The sequence below is a fragment of the Typopeltis vanoorti genome, chromosome 13 (genome assembly GCF_054136105.1).
Source record: "Typopeltis vanoorti isolate ZY-2024b chromosome 13, IOZ_Tvanoo_1.0, whole genome shotgun sequence".
NCBI lineage: Eukaryota > Metazoa > Arthropoda > Arachnida > Uropygi > Thelyphonidae > Typopeltis > Typopeltis vanoorti.
The window spans coordinates 99,763,748-99,786,152 of NC_143561.1; the positions used below are offsets into that span (position 1 = coordinate 99,763,748).

Below are 22,405 nucleotides of genomic sequence, written 5' to 3' on the forward strand. Positions count from 1 at the left end.
TGGGAAGTTGCACAATCAGCCCATTATTACTCTTTGGTCAAGTGTTATGAAATCAGAGTTGAATGTGGAAAAAGTTTCATATAATGATGTTGCTGATTTCCTTTATGCTACAGTAACAAGCACTCTGTTTCTTTCTTGCACTTTTTCCTTCCATAGAATGACTGAAGAAAAGCAATTATAAAAATGGAATTTTATAATTGTCAAACTGGCCGTAGTGTAACCCTCTGGAAATGGTGTTTGCAACCATAACTCTAAGCTGTACAAAGAAAGAAAGAAAGACTGTTGGAACTTTTCTAAGCCATTTTCCCAGCTGCTTTCCAATTTAGTCAATCTCTGGCATGAGCAATGGCTTTTTTTTCTCCAACTCAGGTTTTTCATCCCATAAACTCGACAAAATTTGCCATAGGGCTTGCACTATTTCAGACATTATATAGTGTAGGGGTTAGGGACAACAGGATAGCAGCTGTTGTCTGCAATACTCCTCTCCAGGTGCCAATTAAAGTCACTCATTCTTGGGCTGGCTCTTCTGTGATTGGCAACTAGCTGCTCATCACATAGTTACATTTAATGGAATGAATACAGTACAGAGAAATAATTAAACAACAGGTTTAATCATTCTAATTTCGTCTCAGTCACAGAGACATCTTCAGGAATATGATATTAAAATTGTAATAACACACAACAAGAAATTAGACTATTTCAAGCCTAAAGTAGCCATAGCTTGGCTGGGAGGCCTAAGAATTAAAACTTCCCAAATCTTGGGAAGTTTAGCACAACCATATTTATTTAGAAATTGGAAGAAATTGTTATCAGCTGTCTGTTACTCACAGTCTGAATTGCATGAACATTTCAGAATTTTCTCCTATTACATTCCCTGGAATATAGCAGCATCCCACTAAATATCTAAAATTCCTGCTTACATCAACTTCACATTAAATATTCCCATGGCCATTATTGCTGCTTCCTTGAAGTTCTTTTGATTTAGATTAAGTTTTTTTTTTTTAATTTAAAAAAAATTTAAAATTTTTTTAAAAATGTTCTAAGATTTGGGAAACTTTAATTCTTAGCCTTCCACCCAACAGCTATAGAGGACACTTTTCAGAGGCATAGGACTTTAGACTTGAAATGTTGTGTGTATTTTTTCGTGTGTGTTATTGCAATTTTAATATTATAATTTATTGTAACATTTAACACAATAACACATACAACAATAATTAAAGAAATTCCACTATTTTAAGCTTAAAGTCCTATGAGGATCACCCTCTATTGGAGCTGTTGGCTAGCCTTAGTTGTTGGGAAGGAGGCCTAAGAATTAAAATTTCCCAAATCTTGAGAAGTATAACACAATCATATTTAACCATAATACAACAATGCCTAACCACCACCTCCTTATCCCTACATGTCAATGTACTTTTTATCGTAGCAGCAATACAGTCTACAGTCTTGCAACACTTGCAATGTACCCTCAGAACTTTAGTCAACTGTCTACCATTATCACAAGATCCTGAATCTCATCCACTTCCTGAAGTACATACAGCTCCATCAATACAGTATATAGCCTTATATCTCTGTACCCCAAAGTAACACCTTGTATTTATTAAAGCTATAACCTCACTCATCTGTCCAAGCAAAGAGTCTGTTCAGATCTTCCAATAGAGAATTAACATCAGCAACACTTCTAATAATTCTACCTAACTTTGCATCATCAGCAGACATTTGAGGACCCCCCCCCCCCACCAGTTAATCCACATGAAATATTATTAACAAATACATTAAACGGCAGGGCCCAAGAACCCTGAGGCATAACATTAGTCACCTTCCTTTATGAGACCGCTCCATCATATACAACTTGCTGGTATCTTTCAGAAAGCGAATCTTCAATCCATCTAACCAATATCCAGTCATCTTTTGCAGCTTATACACCAGTCAGTCATGTGATAATCTATCAAATACCCTTGCAAAGTCCAAGAAAATCACTGTATACAAATCTCCCTTCAATGCATTCATCACCTTATTATAAAATGTAAGTAGATTGTTAAACAAGACCTACCTTAACAGATCCATGCTGACTATCATAGACTCTTATGACCATTCCTGTGTTCTATTCCTGACCAATTTCTCCAGCACTTTGACGACAATTGCAGATATACAGATATGTCTCTCTTTTATAATTGGAAACTTCTGTCCTAGAACCATGCTTGTGGAGAGAGATTACTTTTACCTTCTTTCCATTCCTTAGGAACTTTCCCAACTGAAAGACTTTCATTAAATAACCAGTTCAAGGGCATGGCTAACTCTTTTGCACATTCTTTAAAAATACATTATGATATGTCATCCATTTCCACAGCCTTATTAACGTCTAATCCAAGCAATACTTGATACCAGTGGCGACTCGTGGCTTGAAATTGTGGGGGTGCTGCAACTTTCGAAATATATATATACACACTGTAAGTATACATGTTTGGATAAAATATCAAAATTATGGTAAAAATTAAACATGAAAAAATATTGTTTATTATTGATAAAATTATACAGTTTGGTATAATTCAAAATTACTTAAAAATAAAATATATTCTTCTTGCTTTGTTTCATGAAAAAATATTGTGTATTATTGATAAAATTATACAGTTTAGTATAATTCAAAATTATTTTAAAATAAAATCCACTATCATAACTCCAATAATGTTCTAAAATAAAAACTATAACAAATGTTATATCTTTAATTGTAATGTCCAAATATTTAAAGAGATGGAGTAAACACGATAAGCACTATGAATACTCTACTACTGGCGCAAACTGCATATAAACAACAGTGGAACTGTGCGACGGACAGTGCCGCGTTACGCTAATAGCTTGCATCTCACTGTGATGTGCATATGCTTGCACGCATAGCAATGTGACACTGTGGTAAACACAGTGCTGCTAGCGTCCTTCGCCTTCCTAAGTGCTACAAGATGGATTTTTATTATTTTTTATACAAAATTAGAGAATTGTATAGGATTGTTGATGATAAAATTAAATATTACAAGCAAATATAAATATATTATATATCGAGAAAAATTGGGGGGTGCTGCAGTGCCTGTGCACGAGCCGCCCCTGCTTAATACACCTTAATAATTTCATCTTTAATTCTCCTAATCCTTGTCTCCCTTCTACAGGTTGCATAGAATCGTTTACACCAGTATGATATACACTATTGAATTGTTCATTAAATAATTCCGCTATATCATTTGCTATGGTTACTCTGCATAACTATAACTATCCACCAATGTCAACCTGATATAATTATTTTTCCTCTTGCTTGTTACATAGCTGAAAGGTACCCTTGGATTAGTATTGACCAGACATGCCAATATTTTCTCATATTCTATTTTTTATTTTTTAACCATGTTTGTCACTTTTCTTGTCTGCAGTTTATGTACTTCATGTATCTGCTCACTACATGAGCAGATACATGAAACTGTCTTGTACCTACTCCATAACTTCATTTGCAACACCATTTCTTGATTTCACTCTTCATTTACCTCACTCCTACCATATTTATTTGCTCAGCTCTTGTATGCAGTTATGCATTGTTTGTGTCAGATATTACCTTATCATTTCCAATGCTCTCTCTCAACATCTTTTCTGCACAACTAATGAACCCAGTGTATTATGCTGGTTGACTATGGAACTTTTCATAATCACCCACCGTATAGTGCCACATATCTTCTTGATAACTTTTTCTTGTTTGACTACCTTCCAAACAATACCTCTTGATCACTCTTGCCAACAGGTGGCAGTATTAATACCTTATTCACAACCACATCCTGTGAGGATATCACCAAATCCAACACACAAAAACCTCGTGTCACTTCCATCATATGCTGCTTGATATAGTTATCCTGCAAAACTCAATAAATTCATTCTCCTTGTTGCTGAGAATAATAAAAGAATCGCCTTCCTTTTATTTGCTCAGCTAATTTGTCTAAACATTTTACAATCAGTGCTCTCCACATTCCATTGACAGTATCCAAGCAAACAAATGTTTGGTTGGATACTGGAAATTTGAAAGATAAAACAGTTGTCAGTTTCACTTTTCAGTTGCACTCCAAAGCCCATATTTTTAAATTACCTCAGTGACCAGAATTTATACTCTTCCCAAAATTTACTTTCCACTTGTTTAGTACAAAATAGCTGGGCAATTTTGTACTAAACAGGTAGTTTGAACTTCAAAACGCTAAAATAGAGAAAAGAAATCGTTCATTATTGCATTAATCGTCTTTTCTTTCAAGTCTTTAGAATTGTATCATTATAGTTTCCATTAAACAAAAAAAATCATTTTGGAATTAATGTATGAATTAAGTTGTAAATGTATCTTTTCTGTTCAATGAAAAGAAATTTCGACTGCCTTTTTTCCTACTTGTACACCACACAGATATTTTTAAAAATTAAGTCTCTGTATGGATGGGTTGAGACTCCATATTTAAATTAATATAGAGAAAGCCTTTTAATTGGAAAGACCTGGGTTTGAATCTCTTCTATGAAAACTTTCTCCAGTCTTTTGAACTGAAGATAAGTCAGCTGGTCTCATATGGAAGTGGAAGGATTTACTTCCCAGAAACTCAGGTTTATCATTCCTCATACAGGGAAACTGGCTCCATCAACACACACACACACATATCTACAGACTTAAAATACTCTTAGAGACAGATGCAGCAGAAGAATGACAGGCTAGCTGCATTAAATTGCTTGAAACTCCTAATCATGGAATCTGGATTATTGGATAGATGGGTATAGTATGCATAATGCAACTTTTTGATTCACTAGAATGCCATATACATCCAGATAATTGTTACTTTACCTGCATGTTTTTATATGTACATTTCAAGGTCACACTACAGACTTCCTAGAGCCACTTCAGCTGTTATAGGTTCAGGTTCTGGTTGTTTGTTATTCTTAATCTCAAAAATTCCTGTCGCATCAAGATTCTTCTCCAGCTCAACATGAAATAATACCTGGAGGATTCCCAATTATGTGATTTAACATAAGCAGACAAGTTTGAGAGAGAGTTAGCTGTGTGCAAAATCACAGGATAAGAATCAGATGTGTTGTCAAAATTCAGGTTAGAAAGTGGTAATACATAAATTAATTGGCGTTTAGTAACTGTAAAACATATAAATTAGGTGGCAATCTTCACAGATTTCACTGTAGATGATGATTTGGAAATGTAAATTAAAATTTGCTTCCTGTAGTTTGCTGCTGTATTTTAGCTATAAGTTTTCTTACTAAATCAAAATGCTGTTTCAGAGTTCTTATCCAATTAAAAGAATGATACAGTTTAAGTATGCTACATTACAGCAGTACAACTGCATATTACTTGCTATATTATTAGAAATCAATTGTTATTAAAAATATTTTTGTGTGATGTAATTTTCTGTCTTTCTAACAGTATTGATTTCATAATAACAATCAATCTAAAATACCTCATCCTTGACTTTTCTTTGTTTGAAAAAAAATAAAAATAAAATAAAATAATATAGAAAAGCAAACTTTAATATGTATGAGAACCTTGATTATTGTACTAACCTTAAAAGAAGCCATGTATTCATTTATCATCAACGCAAATATTTAACCCAACCAGTTAATTTATTATTTAATTAATTACACGTTACTTTCAACAGCAACCTCACTGATATTCTCACCCACATTTTTCCACCTTTTGTCATTCAGATGGTTGCTTGGTAGATTAGTACAGGGCAAATAATTATTATGGGTGGCTTCAATTATGGGGACAGATTTGAAGGAGGAATGGTCAATACAGTGAGGGAAAGAAGTGGAAATTATATAGCTGCTAGGAGATAACCTAAGACAGCATGTGTTGGAGGAACTTGGGTTCAAGAGTGCTGGATTTGATGATAGTATCATAACTTAGTAGTAATCAAAGTTGCCACATTTGCAACTTTGTGATACTTATGATATTGACCTAGGAGATTGCCATTCATGCAGGATTTTCAGTTCATAAAGTGTATCTCTCACAGTCGCAAAGCAGGTGACTGTGAGAGACTGAAAAGCCTTCTTGGAGCAGTACCATGGCATAAATATCTAGAGGGTAAGTAATGTTAATTACATTGCATAGGAAATCATCTAGAGATGTTTGAAGAAACCAGTAATCAGGTTGTATACTCAAAGTCAAGAGGATACATGAGGTAAGAGTTAAATAGGTGAGCAGCATCATTAAGGAGGATTGCACAAAAAGAAAAAGTCATGGAGGGAGTATAAAGATAAAGGTGATCAGCATGCCACGAGCAGCACAAGACGGGCAAGAAGGGTAACCTGTATGGTAAGGAAGATCAAAGCTAATTATGAGAGGAAGCTAGCTGATGTGGCCAAATGAAATAAATCCTAAAGAGTATTTTTGCTAAATGGCAAATAAAAGGAAGAATGACTTTAAGAAGTGTTAGCGGTAAGAAGGAAAGAGAAACAGATGAAATATGTGAGTTATTGAGATGATCATTTTGCAAAGGTGCACCATCCAGTCAAAGATATTGCAATACCAGATGTGACAGTGACTGATTTGAGAATAGAAGTAGATGAATTGGAGGTGCTTACAAGGGCAGTAGTCAATGAAGATGATATAGAAATCCAGCATGGTGACTTAAATAGACTAGCAGTATGGGGAAAGGATAATGGCTAGTTTAATGTAGCCTAGTGTAAGATAATGCACTTTGGGATGAAGTGGTTGTAAGCTGTATACTGCATTGATGGAATTGGACTGACACATCTAATCCGAAGTTGTAGAAACATAGAGTTGAAGTTTAGAGGACATATTGCAGAAGTGGCCAGAATAGCACATAAAATTACTTGAATGTTGAAGAGCCTGACAAACGAATAGTGAGGTTATTATTCCTCTTTTTAAGGCTTTAATAAGACCACATCTTGACTACCACATACAGATCTGATTGTCTGGATTTCTTAGGGATGATGAAATGGTGGAGAGGATTCACTGATGAGTGATCAAGATTGGGATAGGTCTACAGAATACTTCCTGCATGGATAGATTGAAGGCCTGTGAATTAAGACTAGTTGATAGGCAGTCATGTTTTGTATGTCATTTAAAAATCTACTTTTAAGTATTAGAAGTATTTTTTTGCCTGGAAGATAGTAAGTGAGTGGTATGGGTTAACGGTTAGTTAACCTTGAACTTGTTAACCTTGAACCACAATGAGTCTTCTCCATGGAGATGCCCAAGAAAATAATCATTATTGTTCTGCTATACTGCAGTGATCAGTACAAATGAGAAGAGGAGAAAAATTAGAGACATTAATGCATGATGAATTGACTAGCATCATATTTTAGCTGCTGACTGCTGTTTGACTGTATTCTGTTTTGAGATAAATTATATTAAGCTCTATGTACCAAACATGCTACACAGAGTTTAAATAGCATTCATGCTATAGAATGTACCAGCAGTTTGCTGGTGAGTTCTGTAACATGAATTCTATTCTAGAAAGCAAACTTTTCACAATTGGTAAGTATTGTTTTGATGCTGATTATCATTATGAAGAGCTGATAAGGTAGATTATAAGTTATTTAGTTGCTGAGGAAGGACTGTGAGAAGTTAGCTTACTTTACATCAATGGTTTTATTTTTTACCTATTTTTTTCTCTGTCTTAAGCATATTTCATGTTCCTTCTGTGTTGGGAATTAAGCTTAACAAGCCATTTTCTTCAAAATGCCTTCTGAATAGATACTTCAGCCATCACAACAGATTCAGGAACTTTATGCCATAAAGAAATTTGTTGCAAGACTTTTCTGCTGGGTTGGATAGTATCACCTGCTTAAAACTCTTGCAAGAGTTTTCTGCTGGGTTGGATAGTATCAAACTGCTTAACAAAAATTTATATTCTCCTTTTCATCACTAGCATAAACAAACAATAATTTCTTTATGAGGAGTATACAGGCATATGACACTCGAGGTTCCAGAGCACTGTCATATAGCGAATCACTACCTTTTTTCTCCTCCATTGTAATGCATATAATGGTTTAATAACATTTTAAACAGCAATACATGTGTAAATGATATAAATAAAGCACTTATTTACATCAGATATGCAGAAAATTTAGAATAACTTTTTTGAGACTGAAAAAGTTATTCTGAATTGTTTGTTTTAAGGGAACATGCTAACCAATTTGTCATCAGTCTATACCAGCATATCCCAAACTATGTTCTGCGGAAAATGAATAAGTGTTCCATGAAAAATTATCAAAATTAATATGAGCCTGGAATGGTTTTAAATGCTGCAACAAGTTCAAACATGTTTGAAAATCAGATGCTCCTCACTTTGCGTGTGGATTGTGCTATTAAGGCCAGTGCGCGCTGGCCTTGACTCAGCCGCCTGAGGTTGTCGACACCTCCAAGCGCGAGTGAAGTATGGAGGTATCTATTCTAGGAAACGTGCGGTCACAAGCAAGGTCAATGCGATATGCTACAGCCTAGCACACCTGTACTGTCGCATTTTTGCAATGCAATATAGCCTGCAATAGTGTGCACTTAGCTTTACATTGAATACGAGACAATGATACTCGACTCTAACCAAGGTGTTCCATAAAATTTCAGGATTTGTGAAGTGTTCTCTCGTAGGAAAAGTTTGAGAAACCCTGATCTATACCATTAAATTTTTACCATTTCAGTAATTGTTACATTTATGGATAACTGTAACTAGCATAGCATGTTTCACTTCACTTAGAACTTTATCTTTTTTTTTTTTTTTTTTACAACAGTATTGCAAGGTAAGTCATCAAACATGTTTGATGACTTACTTTAAAATCATTGTCACTAAATTTAATAATTTTATTTTAATATCTAATGTAGAAAAGAAGATGTAAAAATTTACACATCTTTGTTTTTCACTAGAGCAATAGCACCCTTACTTTGAATTTTATCTGCCATTATTATTAAGAATAAAATAAAATAATAGTTATAAATAGATATGATACATTGTGAGTCTTCAGACTCCATGTAGGTGCCCATACAATAATAGTAGTAGTAATAATTTAAAATCCACAGAGAAACACCAAAACAGAGAGAGAGAGATGTAACAAGCGACGATATCTTAAATGCACTGAGTTCACAAATACATTGGCTGATTCAGCAGCATCATTCACTAAAACTTCATATAAATGTGTTGGTCAAATTAAAAAGTGTTGTATGAGTGAATGCAGCATTGTGTGAATGGGCATTGGTCATAATTGAGAAGCATCATGTGTGGATTGTCATAAAGCGACTAAAGCACATATCCTTACAGACATGTCTGTAAGGATATGTGCATTGCATTATGGGATACTAAGGCAAGTGATGTGAAGTCATTAGCCTCTATATACATGTTGCCCAGTTGTGAAATTACTTTACGTGCAAATTTTGTTTGCTTACACTTCGATAAAGGATTAAACCAAGAATATAATTTCTTGGCATCTTAATAATAAACTTATACTTTTCTACTTTCTGCCTTTTTTTGTTTGTTATGACATATCTAGAGCCTTATGTATAATTCAGTATTTCAGTGGATTATTAAAAATAATAATAACAATGCTCCTCCTTTGAATACAATTTAAAGGAAATTTGATGGAGAATTTCCTTTGATAAATTTTTACTATGGTAAACTTGTTACCTAATTATTATTATTATTCGTGACACTTCCAAGGAGTCCGAAGACTCATCGCAGGAGGACACCCACTATACAACACTCCATCTCTACTACCGCACCGACCCTCTACTACCAATCACCTAATGTAGCCTGTTGTTGAAAAAAGAAGCATGGCCAAAGCATTCAGGGAAGAAAACATTTTATGTAAAGATAAGATGTCAGAAATAGGGATATTTTGAATAAAGAAATTATGTCAAAATTTTGGATTAAAGATTTGAAGTGGACAGAATTTTTTATATAAGATGAAGTATGACCAGTAAGGAGGGGGGTGAAAATTTTGGCTAGTTTCAAGATGAGAGAGTCAGCATTATCTACTTATAGGACATTGAGGGTTATTCATTTATGAATTTTGGATAAACACTATATCTGGGGGTGGGGGACTAAGCGTTTGGGTTTTTTTAGTTAATTCAGGAGACTAAGATGTGATATTTTCAATAACTCATTTAGTGGGGGGGGGGGTCGTTATGCTCAAAGACTGCACCACTTTGTAAGTGGTCCAGACTTTGAGCAATCCATTTATTTTATGATTATATTCATTGATATTCGGACCATAGTGGCATTTCTTTTATCAGTTTTAGTATTTGCTACATTTTTTGTCTTTGTGTAATTTATAGAGCATGTAGAGTTGTCTTTTGGGTACATTTCTTAGATACCAAAGGCTTAAGGATATCAGCCGCATCATGCCTATATCCAGTGGCAATATCCAGTGTCAGGGGCTGCAGATCTCACAACCTTCCTCTAGATATTTATATATCTGTAAAAGATGTAGTGGCACAGGAATTATACCTACTTGTGTAAAGTTAAAAGTTAAAATTCACTTTGCTAGAGCCCTTGAATCTATAGACATGCTAGCTTTGCATTACTCCAAGAACAGATCATTGCTAACATTGTAACCTCTCTGCTGTTTGAAGAAACTAATGCAGCCATTAGTTTCTTCAAACAGAATTCTCTTCTGTTTTCAACCCATAACTTTGGAGTATCTTTGCTGATATTTCTGGAAACTCCACCTATAAGGAATTATAAAAAAAGAAGTCACAGGTGCATCATGATTCACCTCCTTTAAGTTATCATTGGTAACATCATAAATTTTGAAGCAAGATAAAGAATCCGTTCTTTTGCTGGTCCAAGAGATACATCATAACTAAGATTTGTAGAAAACAACTATGTGGCTTAGTTATATATCAGCAGATCAAATGATCTCCCAATGCAAATTCTTGAAGAGCTTATTCCAGGAACTTGAAAAAAGAGGCAGACCTAGAATAAACTGGATAGACAATATAAAAAATTGGAAAGTACTTCACTTACAGAGCTGAAGGCAAAGTGTCATTCAAGGATTGAGTGGAAGATTTCTGTGAGGAATATTTTCTAACATCTATTCTAATGGTACTTTGTGGTCTATAGGATGAAGAAGAAGATTGAGAGAAGGAGTGGAAGATACGAAAAATGAGTTGAGAAGTGTGAAGAAAGAGACTAGGAAAGCTAACTGATGTTAGGCAAAACAAGAGTGGGGTGAGGAGAATTATGCAAATGATAGGAGGATAGAATTAGAGGAAGACAGCAGTGCAGAAACAAGAGATGAGGAAATTAGAGGAAGGCAGGTAAGAAAGTATAAGGAGAGAAAATGTCGGAGGAGAGAGAGAGTGAGAGATGCAGGTGAGTAAGGAATGAACAGATGAAAGGTTTAATGCATTGAGATTTAGCGATTCATGGTGTGCAAAATAGAATATCAGAGATTGCTTGGAAGAATGATAGAGAATGTAGCCATGGCAATATCACTTTTCAGTGAGAGTCTAGCTATGGGAAAGGTGCCTAAGGAGTGGTAGGATGATAAGATAGGGCTATTGCATAAGAGTGGTGGTATAAGGGATGGATCAAATTATGGACTAGTTTATATTTCTTCTGTAGTTGTCAAGATTTTGGATAAATTAGTGAGAGATCATATACAACATTGGGCAAATGAGGGTAACGTTATCTGCGAGGGTCAGTATGGATTTGTTGAGGGATGCTCTTGTTTTAGTAATCTGATTATAAAATAGCAAGAATGATTGATGAAGGAAAGGCATATACTGCCATCTTTTTTGAATATTACAAAAGAATTTGAAAAGGCACCACATGATAAGCTGATATTTAAGTTGCAGCATATGGGTTTGGATATCAGGTTAGTGAAACGAATTGGAGATTAGCTATCCAATAGATATCAGAGGATTATGAATAAGGGAAAGGTACAGTGTCAGGGAAGAAGTAGGTCGCAAGTGGGGGTGTTCCACAGGATTCAGAACTGGGACCTCTACTGTTTAGCCTTTATGTCACTAGAAAGATCAGATTTTGGGTGGGTGAGGAGATATCCAGTTGCTTGTAGATGATGTGAAGCTGAGAAGGGTTATTAGTGATAGAGCCAGTGATGCTATAAATTAAAGATACCAAGAAATTATATACTTGGTTTAATCCTTTATCCAAGTGTAAGCAAACAACGTTTGCAGCTGAAGTATTTTCAGGACTGGGGCAACTCGTGGTAAAGGTGGTATGACTTCACATCACTTGTCTTAGTATCCCATAATGTAAAGCACATCTCCTTGTGGACATGTATAATGCTATGCATTATGGGAAGGGTCACTACCCAGATTGTTTTCCCTTTTAAGTGCAGGGTTACCTCTCCAAAAACTTGTGCAATCACTCAGATCACCCAACAATGAGCGACCTGAGTGATCATTTAACTTGGCAGTGGCTCTGCTCAGTGACAGGCTCCCCTGCCACCAAGTAGAACTGCTCATATTCCAGGAAAAGCATCAGCCAAGGAAGCCTTAATACAGGCCACCCCAATGGATCCAAATCCCTGAATGCTCAAAAGCTACCTAAGGCAAAAACCTTAAGGGAGCAAAAACTCTGCTCCCCCACAATCAAACCACCACCAACCGGTTTCCCTGTTTAAGTGTGGGGTTATCTCTCCAAAAACTCATGCAATCACTCAGATCACCCAACAGTGAGCGACCTGAGTGATCATTTAACTCAGTGGTGGATCTGCTCAGTGACAGTCTCCCCTACCACCAAGCAGAACTGCTCATATTCTAGGAAGCATCAGCCAAGGAAGCCCTAATACAGGCCACCCCAACAGATCCAAATCCCTGGATGCTCAAAACCTCCCTAAGGCAAAAACTTTAAGGGAGCAAAAACTCTTCTCCCCCTGAATCAAACCACCAACCAGTTTTGACCTTCGTTGCGGTCTCTTCAGTGGGAGCCAGGCCCAGAGGTGATACCATGGTTGAAGTAATGCAAGTCATATTTTCATATACGAGTTGCCAAAAGGTATCACTCCTTATTATTAAACTACTCTGGATTAGAGATAGTAGTTGTTGCAAGTTTTTTCACTTGCTTACATTATAAACTAAAGATATCAAGAAATTATATGCTTGGATAAAGTGTAACCAAGTGAAAAAACTTTCAACAACTACTATCTCTAATCCAGAGTAGTTTAATAATAAGGTGTGGTACCTTTTGGCAACTTGTATATGAAAATATGACTCCGCATCAATTGCTTTAGTATCTCATAATGCAAAGCACACCTTCTTCTGGCATATACAGTCATACCCCGACTTACGCGAATCCAGAGTTACACGGTTTCATATATGTACGTATTCCCATCCCACTTCATGCCTCACCACTAGTCGTATCTTTCTGGCACTGGCCGCATTCGCCAGTGTCGCACATGCTGTGAACAAGCACTGACATGTTTTGCACGGTCTCCATTCATACACGATTTTTATAGTTTACAAACCTTGCGATTGTTTGATGTTATGTTCTTGATAAAAATTTTATCACATAAAAAATAATAATGTCATCCAAAGGAAGCAAGTCCGATTCTTCTACAGCTAGTAAGAAAAGAAAAACATTGACTTTGGAAACATTATTAAGGTTTTGAAGGCGGAATGAAAATTTGTGAGCTAGCAAAGAAGTTTGATCTACAGGAATCCACAGTAAGAACAATTATAAAAGAAAGATTTACAGATTTTGGAGGACATAGATTCTAACGAGGAACGAATTGTAGCCACAAGGTAAGGAATAAAAAAATCATTAACTTGCTATGAAGAAATTTTGCATGAAGAAAAAGACATTATGCTGTCAGACGAATCTATTGGATTTTATGAAACCATTGACATCGAAATAACTTTCTTTTTTTTTTATGTACGAAAAACTACAATTATGATTATATTTCTTAAAAAATATAGGTGTTTTTGTAAACCTTTGGTCCCAATTAACTAATATTTTGTATGTTTGTATGTAAAATTATACCCGAGTTACGCGAATTAGACTTACGCGCTTTTTGTTGGTCCCACCTACCGCGTAACTTTGGGGTATGACTGTATAATACTATGCATTATGGGAGGTGTCACTGTTCAAACTGGTTTCAGCATTTATCAAATGCACATGCCTTAAGCATTAAGGTCACTGCAAAAAATCAGAAATTGGACAGCTTGGAAATAAGCTGTAATTAATTTTAAAATCCTCCAAAATTGTGAAATTCTGTGGATGTGCTGAATAAAAATGGTGCCATAATTAATAGGATGCAGGAAAACAGATCTAAAAAAAAATATTTTATGCAAATGATATGGTGACAAATTAACTTGCTTTCTTCAAAATCAAAGATTATGCAGCTTCAGCTTCCTGGAACTTGGAATGACCTCCCTAGAGCTATCTTTCTCTGTATGCTAGCTTACAAACTTGTAAGCTAGCATACAATTCAGCACAGAATTCAGTGGAATAAAGCTAAGCTTCTTCACAGAATGTATTTCTAAATGGGAATAAGTCTTCTGGACTTTACAAAGAAAACTTCATCATAGTTTATTCAAGAATGAACAGTAAATATACACATACACATGTGTATAGCAACATTCTATTTAATGAAGATGAGAAGTTGCCTTGTTATGTGACAACTAGTAAATGTTGGGTGGTTCATGAATCTCATCTTCAAAAATAATTTTACTTATATGCTTCCAAAACTGTTTTCTTGGCCTTCTTTCTTTGTGTCCATTAATTGGTCTGTAGAGAGCAACAGCACTGTGAGCATAGGGTGAAAGTGGATGTCTAAGATGGTGTCTCAACCACCTCAGCTGATATTTCTGAATTGTTTCTGTTAGAGCTCTTTGCTGATTTTTTTCAAGAATGATAGTATTAGGAATGTGATCTTGCTATGTATGAGGTGTGGCTATTAAATAAGATCGGTTGCAAAAATGTGGTTTATTATTACAATGTACAACTTAATTGTTATCCCCTTCAACATACTCCCCTCCTCTATCTATACACCATTGCATACGAATTTTCCATTGTTGGAAGCAGTGCTGCAAGTCATCAGGTGTTATCTGCTTCAGTAGCGCTGCCGTTTTCTCCTTTATCTCATCCACTGACTGAAAATGGGTAATGGTTGAATGGGTATCAGGGGGGATTAGACAGTTAACCAACTTTATTACTTTGAGGTTCTGACCAAGCTGAAAGAATGAGTGAGAAAGAAGAGACCTGATCTGTGGAAGAACAACTTGGATTCTCCACCAGGACAATGCTCCAGTCCACAGTGCACTGTCTGTAAAGCAGTATCTAGCTGATAAGAAGATCCCAATGTTGGTCCATCCACCCTACTTGCAAACTTAGCTCCACTTGATTTTTATCTTTTTCCAAAGTTGAAATCTGCATTGAAGCGCACCTAGTCAGTGGATGAGGTAAAGGAGAAAACGGCAGCACCACTGAAGCAGATAACACCTGATGACTTGCAGGACTGCTTCCAACAATTGAAAATTCGTATACAACAGTGTATAGATAGAGGAGGGGAATATGTTGAAGGGGATAACAATTAAGTTGTACAATTGTAATAATAAACACATTTTTGCAACCAGCCTTGTTATTTAATAGCCATACCTCGTATATCCTAATACTGATCGACAGCATGTTGTCCCAAACTTATTGATATCACTGCATATTGAGTAGTGATCCACAACTGGGAATCATATGTAAATATGGCTTGACTGATGGTTTTGTATAGATGAATTTTAGTATCTGTGATGGTTTGGATTTCCAGATATCAATTGGGCAGTTATAGAATTGAAGAGCTTTGTGGTTTATTTTCAGTATGTTAGAGTAATGATGAAAATAAAGCACAAAGCTCTTCAGTTCCATAACTGCCTAACTGATATCTGTAGATTGTAACTGTTTAGCTTAATGTTTTACCTTCTGTCCAGTTTTTTAGGACTTTAGTTTTACTTTTGTCAACCCAATCCAATCAAATGCTGCAAGTTTACATAAATTATCTTAGGTGGTTTAGGGAGGTCTGAATGTTAGAGTTGATTAGCACGACATCATCTGCAGAGCAGAGAGACTTGCTATGTGGGTTTGTCTTGTCAAATTTTCAAGAATTATTCCATACCCATTTTCTGTAAGTTTGAAAATGTAGTTAAGTAATAATAAAAATTATGTGGTTCCAAAGATTCTCTGAAGAATTCCAGTGGAAATTCCAAGTATAATTGCAATGTAAAGAATTCCATTGTATAAAGCCTTGATCAAGCCTCATATGATTATTGTGTGCAGATTTGATCCCTGGTTTTCATGTTGATGAGGATATGTTGGAATGGGTCCAGAGAAGACTGACTAAGGTTGTTACTGGTCTTTGGAATGTGGAATATGAGGACAGATTGAGGGAATTCAGTTTACAAAGCCTTGTTAATACTGGCCATGTATATAGTGCATATAGTCCAAATGGTTTTCAAATAGGTGATAGTGGCTGTTGCTTTGTTATCAGGTTAATGTGGAAGAAATTTTTTGTAGAATGGGGAAAGGGGGGGTATAACAAGGGAACATGCCTAGAAGTTGTATAAGGAGGGTGTGAGCAGGGACAGGGTATGAGTAGGTTCATTGCAGGGAGAGTGTTGTCAGTAGAATGCCTGACATTTGTGGTGAATGCAGATATCGAATAAGTTCAGAGCATGGTTTGATGTCATTTGTTTGTAACAGTGTTTGCCTCTTCCAATGAGTCTTTAAACTCCATGGAGGTCTGGTATTATTAATAATAAAAAAAAAAAAAAGGAAAACTCGTCACTGACCTTATGGTAATTCTAGTATGGCTCTGCTATTGCTTTAATTATTTTCAAGAATATTCCATATTACTGAGAATTTTGAATAGCCTTTGTCAGTTGATTGAATTGAAGGCTTTTGAGAAATCTGAAGTTTAAGATTAAAGGAATAATTTTACCTCTTGCTCCTTCTAGAAGCATTTTAAAACAGTTGGATTTATTCAGCAATGATTTTTTTTTGAGCAGAAGATGTGTTACTTATGGTTTGGTTCAGTTTAGAAACATTCTATTATAAATTTTTAGTGTGGTAGGAAGTAATACGATTCCTCTGTAATTTTCTGGGTGGTTTAGGTTGCTTTTTTTGAGGAGGGGGTAGCCTTCCCTCCACTGCAGTTGAATGTAGCTAGAGCTATATTGCAGATATTTAGTACTTGTTTCAAGTTATTTTTTCCTCCATGCTTAATAGGCTCTGTCATTATACAATCCAATCCAGGTGCTTTCTCATTCTTTTGGATTTTTTCTGCACTTTCAAATTCTTGCATTGTAAAATTTTTACACATGATAGAAAGTTCTTTTTAGATTATCATTTTTGTCAAAGCATCTCCAGTGAAGTGAATTACTGATTTACCAATGAATTTTATTAGTTCACCAGTAGTTTTTTCACATTAAGATTTCTCCATTTTTGGCTCTGAGTTCTTGCCATTTTATACCTTTGATTTGTAATCTTTTTAGTTCACCGGTCATAAGTACTGATCATTTAGTTCATTGTCCGCACGATTAGCCTAGTTGCTATGCGCTTCGCAACCATATGCCTGGGGAAGGAGTGTCCTGGGTTCGATTCCCGTCGGCGACGTGAGGAGCTTAAGGATCCTCCTCAGCCATAGCTGAGGAGGATCCTTAAGTTAGCTGGTCTTGGACATGGACAGCAGGGTTTTTTCCCCCAGTTTATCTGGGGTTTATCATCCCGCAAGCAGGCAAACCGGCCCCCCTAAACACACGGATCTACAGCCATAAATACTTACCCCCCCCATGAGGGACGGGGGAGAAAAGGGAGGAAACTCTATATGAATAAATAAATAAATAAAAATTTAGTTCATTTAGTTAATTATATCATGCATCCTCTGATTTCTGTACTGCTGTTTAATGTCATTCCGTTTTTGTTTTTTTTAATTAATTCTAAAGTAGTTTGTGTCATTCATTTTCTTTGTGATAATGAAGTCTTCTTGGCCAGAGTTTTTGCTCATGGATGGATTGTACAATATACCGTATTTTTGGCCTTATAAGATGCACTGTTGTATTGGATGCATCACATTTTTCATGTTGAATTTTTGGAAGTATAAGATCCATGAATTATGCATCAAATTTTTAATATAAATATTAATTTCAGAATTGTTAATTTCAATATTAAAGTTCAAAATTGTCATCTTTTCTAACACTTATGATGAATCTGTGAAACTCAATTATCTTTCTTTCTATTGTCACTAATTTTCTCTCGTTGAATAATCATTTTTGTAGATACGCAGCAACCAGATCTTTGATCCATTATCCAAGTTTTTAATTCATTTTCAATTTCTGGCCATTTTGCTGGTTTTCTGCAGAGATTGTGTTTTTTTAAAATTTGCTTCTATTAATTGCTGCTGTTGTTTCCTTCAACCATTTTTTCTGTAGGCAGAGGCTCAAAGTGGCGCTTTGCTGCCCTATTGCCATTCTATTTTGCATATTCAATCACACTACACTTAAACGCAGTCGTATAGCTATGTCTGTGCTTTGTAGAATCCATGGGTTATAAAAAAATTTAATATAATAATGTATTGATTACTAGTTTGAACTGCAACTATTCAAATTGATCACGCATTACCGACAAGTGATGAGGCACTGTAGTTTTTTTTTTTTTTTTATGCTGAGCCCATACACAGGAGGTTGGTTGGTCAACCTATAGTACATTAGTACCATATATGGGTGGTGGGTTGGAAAAGGAGGAATTTGTTTACATTTGATGTGAATGACTTTAAATTGTATTCCTTGGGAAACAGGCGGGAGACTGTTTCACAGTGCAGCAGTTTCAGGGATGAAGGAAGAGGAAAAGAAACTTGTTCTGTTTGTTTCTAGATGAACTGTGAAGGGATGTTGTGCAGCAGCTGTACGTGTTCCAATGAGTTGAGTACTGAGTGGAGGAATTATTGATGATATTTCCGATGAGCATTTCCCATGGAAATATTTATAGAATATACATACTGCAGAGACCATACGTCTGTGAAAGAGGGGCAGGGAGTTGGTAAGGGATGGATCATTGATAAGTCTAATTGCTCTCCTCTGTATTGAGTTGAGCATTTTGAGAGAGCTTTTTGGGGCCCCCCACCCCATATGTGAAAGCAGTATTCAATAGTTGGGCGGATTTGTGACTTGTATAATGTTAATAGCTGTTCGGGGGTGAAGTAACGTATTGAGCGAAAGAGGAATCCTAGTTTTTTTGAGGCTGAGGATGCAATGTTTGAGATATGTTTATGCCAGGAGAGGTTTGATGTGAGGGTGATTCCAAGGAGTGAGATCTCAAACTGTCTGGAGATTTGGGTATCATTCAAAAGGATGGTTCTTTTTTATTGGAAATAGTACAGAACTGGGTTTTATTGGCATTGAAATTTATGAGGTTATCTGAACCCCATTGGAGGATGGCTTGGAGATCGGAGTTGAGGGTCGTGGTGGTTGATGTTCTATAGATTGAGGTGAGTTGTGTAGGGTAAGGTTTATCAAATGCAAGTGAAGAGTGTCGTGTGCTGTTGTCTGCAAAACTGTGTATTGGATTGGAGGTCAGTTGCAGTAGTAGGTCATTGATTAGCAGGAAGAGGGTTGTTGTTGAGAGGACAGAACCTTGTGGGACCCCAGCATTAATTAAGTGGTGAGAGGATAGGGAGCCGTCCACCATCACACACAGTGTGAGTCCAGACAGAAAACTGGCGATCCACCTACAAAAGCCCTGGGTCAGACCGAATGATGGTAGTTTGCCTAGTAGGCCTTTGTGCCAGACCCAGTCAAAGGCTTTGGAGATATCTAGTGCAACCACTTGAAATTCGCTACACCTCTCCATAGCCTTCATCCAGAGATGGGTGACGTATGTGAGCAGATCTCCTGTTGATCGGCAATGGTGGAATCCATACTGGCAGTCATTTATTTGGTGAGTGTCTTCAAGATGGTGAAGTATAATAAATTTAGTTTAATCCTTTATCCAAGTGTGAGCAAACAAAGTTTGCGCCTGAAAGTATCTTCAGGACTGAGGTAAGGTGGTACACACCGGGGCAACTCGTTGCAAAGGTGGAGCAAGCTACCAATACTCCTGTCTCAGTATCTCCTATAATGCAAAACACATCTCCTTACGGATATGTCTAATGTTCTGCATTAAGGGAAGGGCCACTACCCAGACTAGTTTCGACCTTTATTGAGGTCTCTTCAGTGGGAGCCAGGCCCAAGCTGGGATACCAGGCAGAAGCATTTGCAGGTCATCTCTACCTATAGGAGTTGCCAAATGGTGTGCCACCCATTTTTAATAAATTACTCTGGATTTAGAGAAAGATGTTGAAAGTTTATTTTTCACTTGGTTAGAGTATAATAAATTTAGTTTAATCCTTTATCCAAGTGTGAGCAAACTGGGCCTGGCTCCCACTGAAGAGACCTCAATAAAGGTCGAAAGTAGTCTGGGTAGTGGCCCTTCCCTTAATGCAGAACATTAGACATATCCGTAAGGAGATGTGTTTTGCATTATAGGAGATACTGAGACAGGAGTATTGGTAGCTTGCTCCACCTTTGCAACGAGTTGCCCCGGTGTGTACCACCTTACCTCAGTCCTGAAGATACTTTCAGGCGCAAACTTTGTTTGCTCACACTTGGATAAAGGATTAAACTAAATTTATTATACTCTAACCAAGTGAAAAATAAACTTTCAACATCTTTCTCTAAATCCAGAGTAATTTATTAAAAATGGGTGGCACACCATTTGGCAACTCCTATAGGTAGAGATGACCTGCAAATGCTTCTGCCTGGTATCCCAGCTTGGGCCTGGCTCCCACTGAAGAGACCTCAAGTTCCAGATTTAGTGGCCCCGAGAGAAAGCTCCATGATCCAGTCTTCTTTTGGATTCCAGTTGCCAGTTACCAGATCCCGAGAGAGAGCTCCTATTACAGTATTGTTTGGTAAGAACCCTTCTAGTTTTTCTTTTGTTGGTTTTTATTTTTTGTGGCCTCGTTCCAATCGGTGCAGGTCCGTTTTAGGGTATTTCCTTTTGGGGACTGAAATTTGCTATTCCGTTGGTAAGGTATTTGCTTTTAAACAATGTCGAAATTCTTGCCAAGAGTTCGTACTCTCGGGATCGAAATTGACCCAAACATCGACAAAGCGACGTTTGTGAGAGCTCTTCTCAAAGTCGTCAAAGCAGAAAGTATTTATGGGCTTACCCCTTACGGGGGGGGTAGATTCCAAGTAGTAACAAACAACATAGAAACAAGAGAAACGCTCCTTAAGGGTGTAGAATGTGAAGGGAAAAAATACCTACCCTTCCTAGTCGGAAGTATTTTAAAATCCATAAAAATTGACAGGTTTCCACTCGAATATCTAGAGAAAGGGGAGGAAATCATTAAAACCATTTTCTCCAAGTGGGGGACTGTCCGAAACGTAACATTCGGACAAGACGCGGATATCCCAGAGTGGAAATCAGGGGAAGTGAGCATTTCAATCGAGATGAAAACCGAGGTCCCCAACTTGATTTTTTTAGGCTCAGCAAGAGTAATAGTCAATTATCCAGGCGTAAGAAAACAATGTTTTCGGTGCACCGCTTTGGGTCACCTTAGCGCTCACTGCCCGAAAAACAACACATGCCGCAACTGCTTATCGACAGAACACACATTGAATCAATGTGAGTCACCGTGCCGTAAATGTGGGAACACATCCCATAAAATAGATATTTGTCCTAATAGGACCCTTGCAGAAAGAGCAGGAGGCTCCATAACACCTGTGGCAGTAGCCATTCCTAAGCTCACAACACAGGACTCTCGAGCTACCGGCCAAACAGTAAACGAACCACAAACAACTGAACCAGAAGAGTTTCCAGCCCTCCAACCGCCAGTTACCGCAACGACTACTGGGAGGAACGCAGAAGGGAGAATTAGGATGAAAAAGAAACAGAACACTATGAAATCTTACACCAATGAATCGGAAGGCAACAATAACAGTACAGAAACAGAGGAAATGGAAATCAACACCAGTACAACAAAACGACCCATCACACCAGAAGAAGAAGGAGAAATGAAACGAAATAAACAGGATACAAACACCAGTTCTTCTCACGCCATTACAAAACCGGTAAAAAGAAAAGAACCCCGATATGAATATTCGAATGTAACAGAACGAATCCTATTCTATCTTAGGAATAAACCCGAGATAAAAAACAAAGTCCACACAGCTGTACAGGAAAAGGGAGACGTGGCTTTGCAATGTGAAGGTGAGCTAGAGAGTCTTAGAATATGGCTCAAGTTTGGGTAAGTCACTTACGACCGAGCGGAATGGAATGAATGCTTGAAGAGAATATGGCAACTTAATGATGAAGAGTCAGTACACGTACTCACAGTGATGGAAAACGTGGTAAAAGACTATGAGGAAGCGGTAAGAGATAGCAGGGCA

At 36.8% G+C, this 22,405-nt stretch overlaps 1 protein-coding gene across 24 annotated transcripts in view; it reads left to right on the forward strand.

Annotated features, from left to right (window-relative positions):
- Positions 1-22,405, forward strand: part of LOC150100409 (coiled-coil domain-containing protein AGAP005037-like) — a 1,356,304-nt gene that overhangs the window by 1,302,597 nt on the left and 31,302 nt on the right. For 2 of the 24 annotated variants that reach the window (XR_016549297.1, XR_016549300.1), the window contains one exon: positions 4,872-5,104. The exons of 21 other annotated variants lie outside the window; for them this stretch is intronic. The gene's annotated coding sequence lies outside the window, so the exon portion shown is untranslated. Of the gene's footprint in view, positions 1-4,871; positions 5,116-22,405 lie in introns of all 24 variants that reach the window. One more of the 24 variants, XR_016549298.1, reaches the window with a different exon arrangement.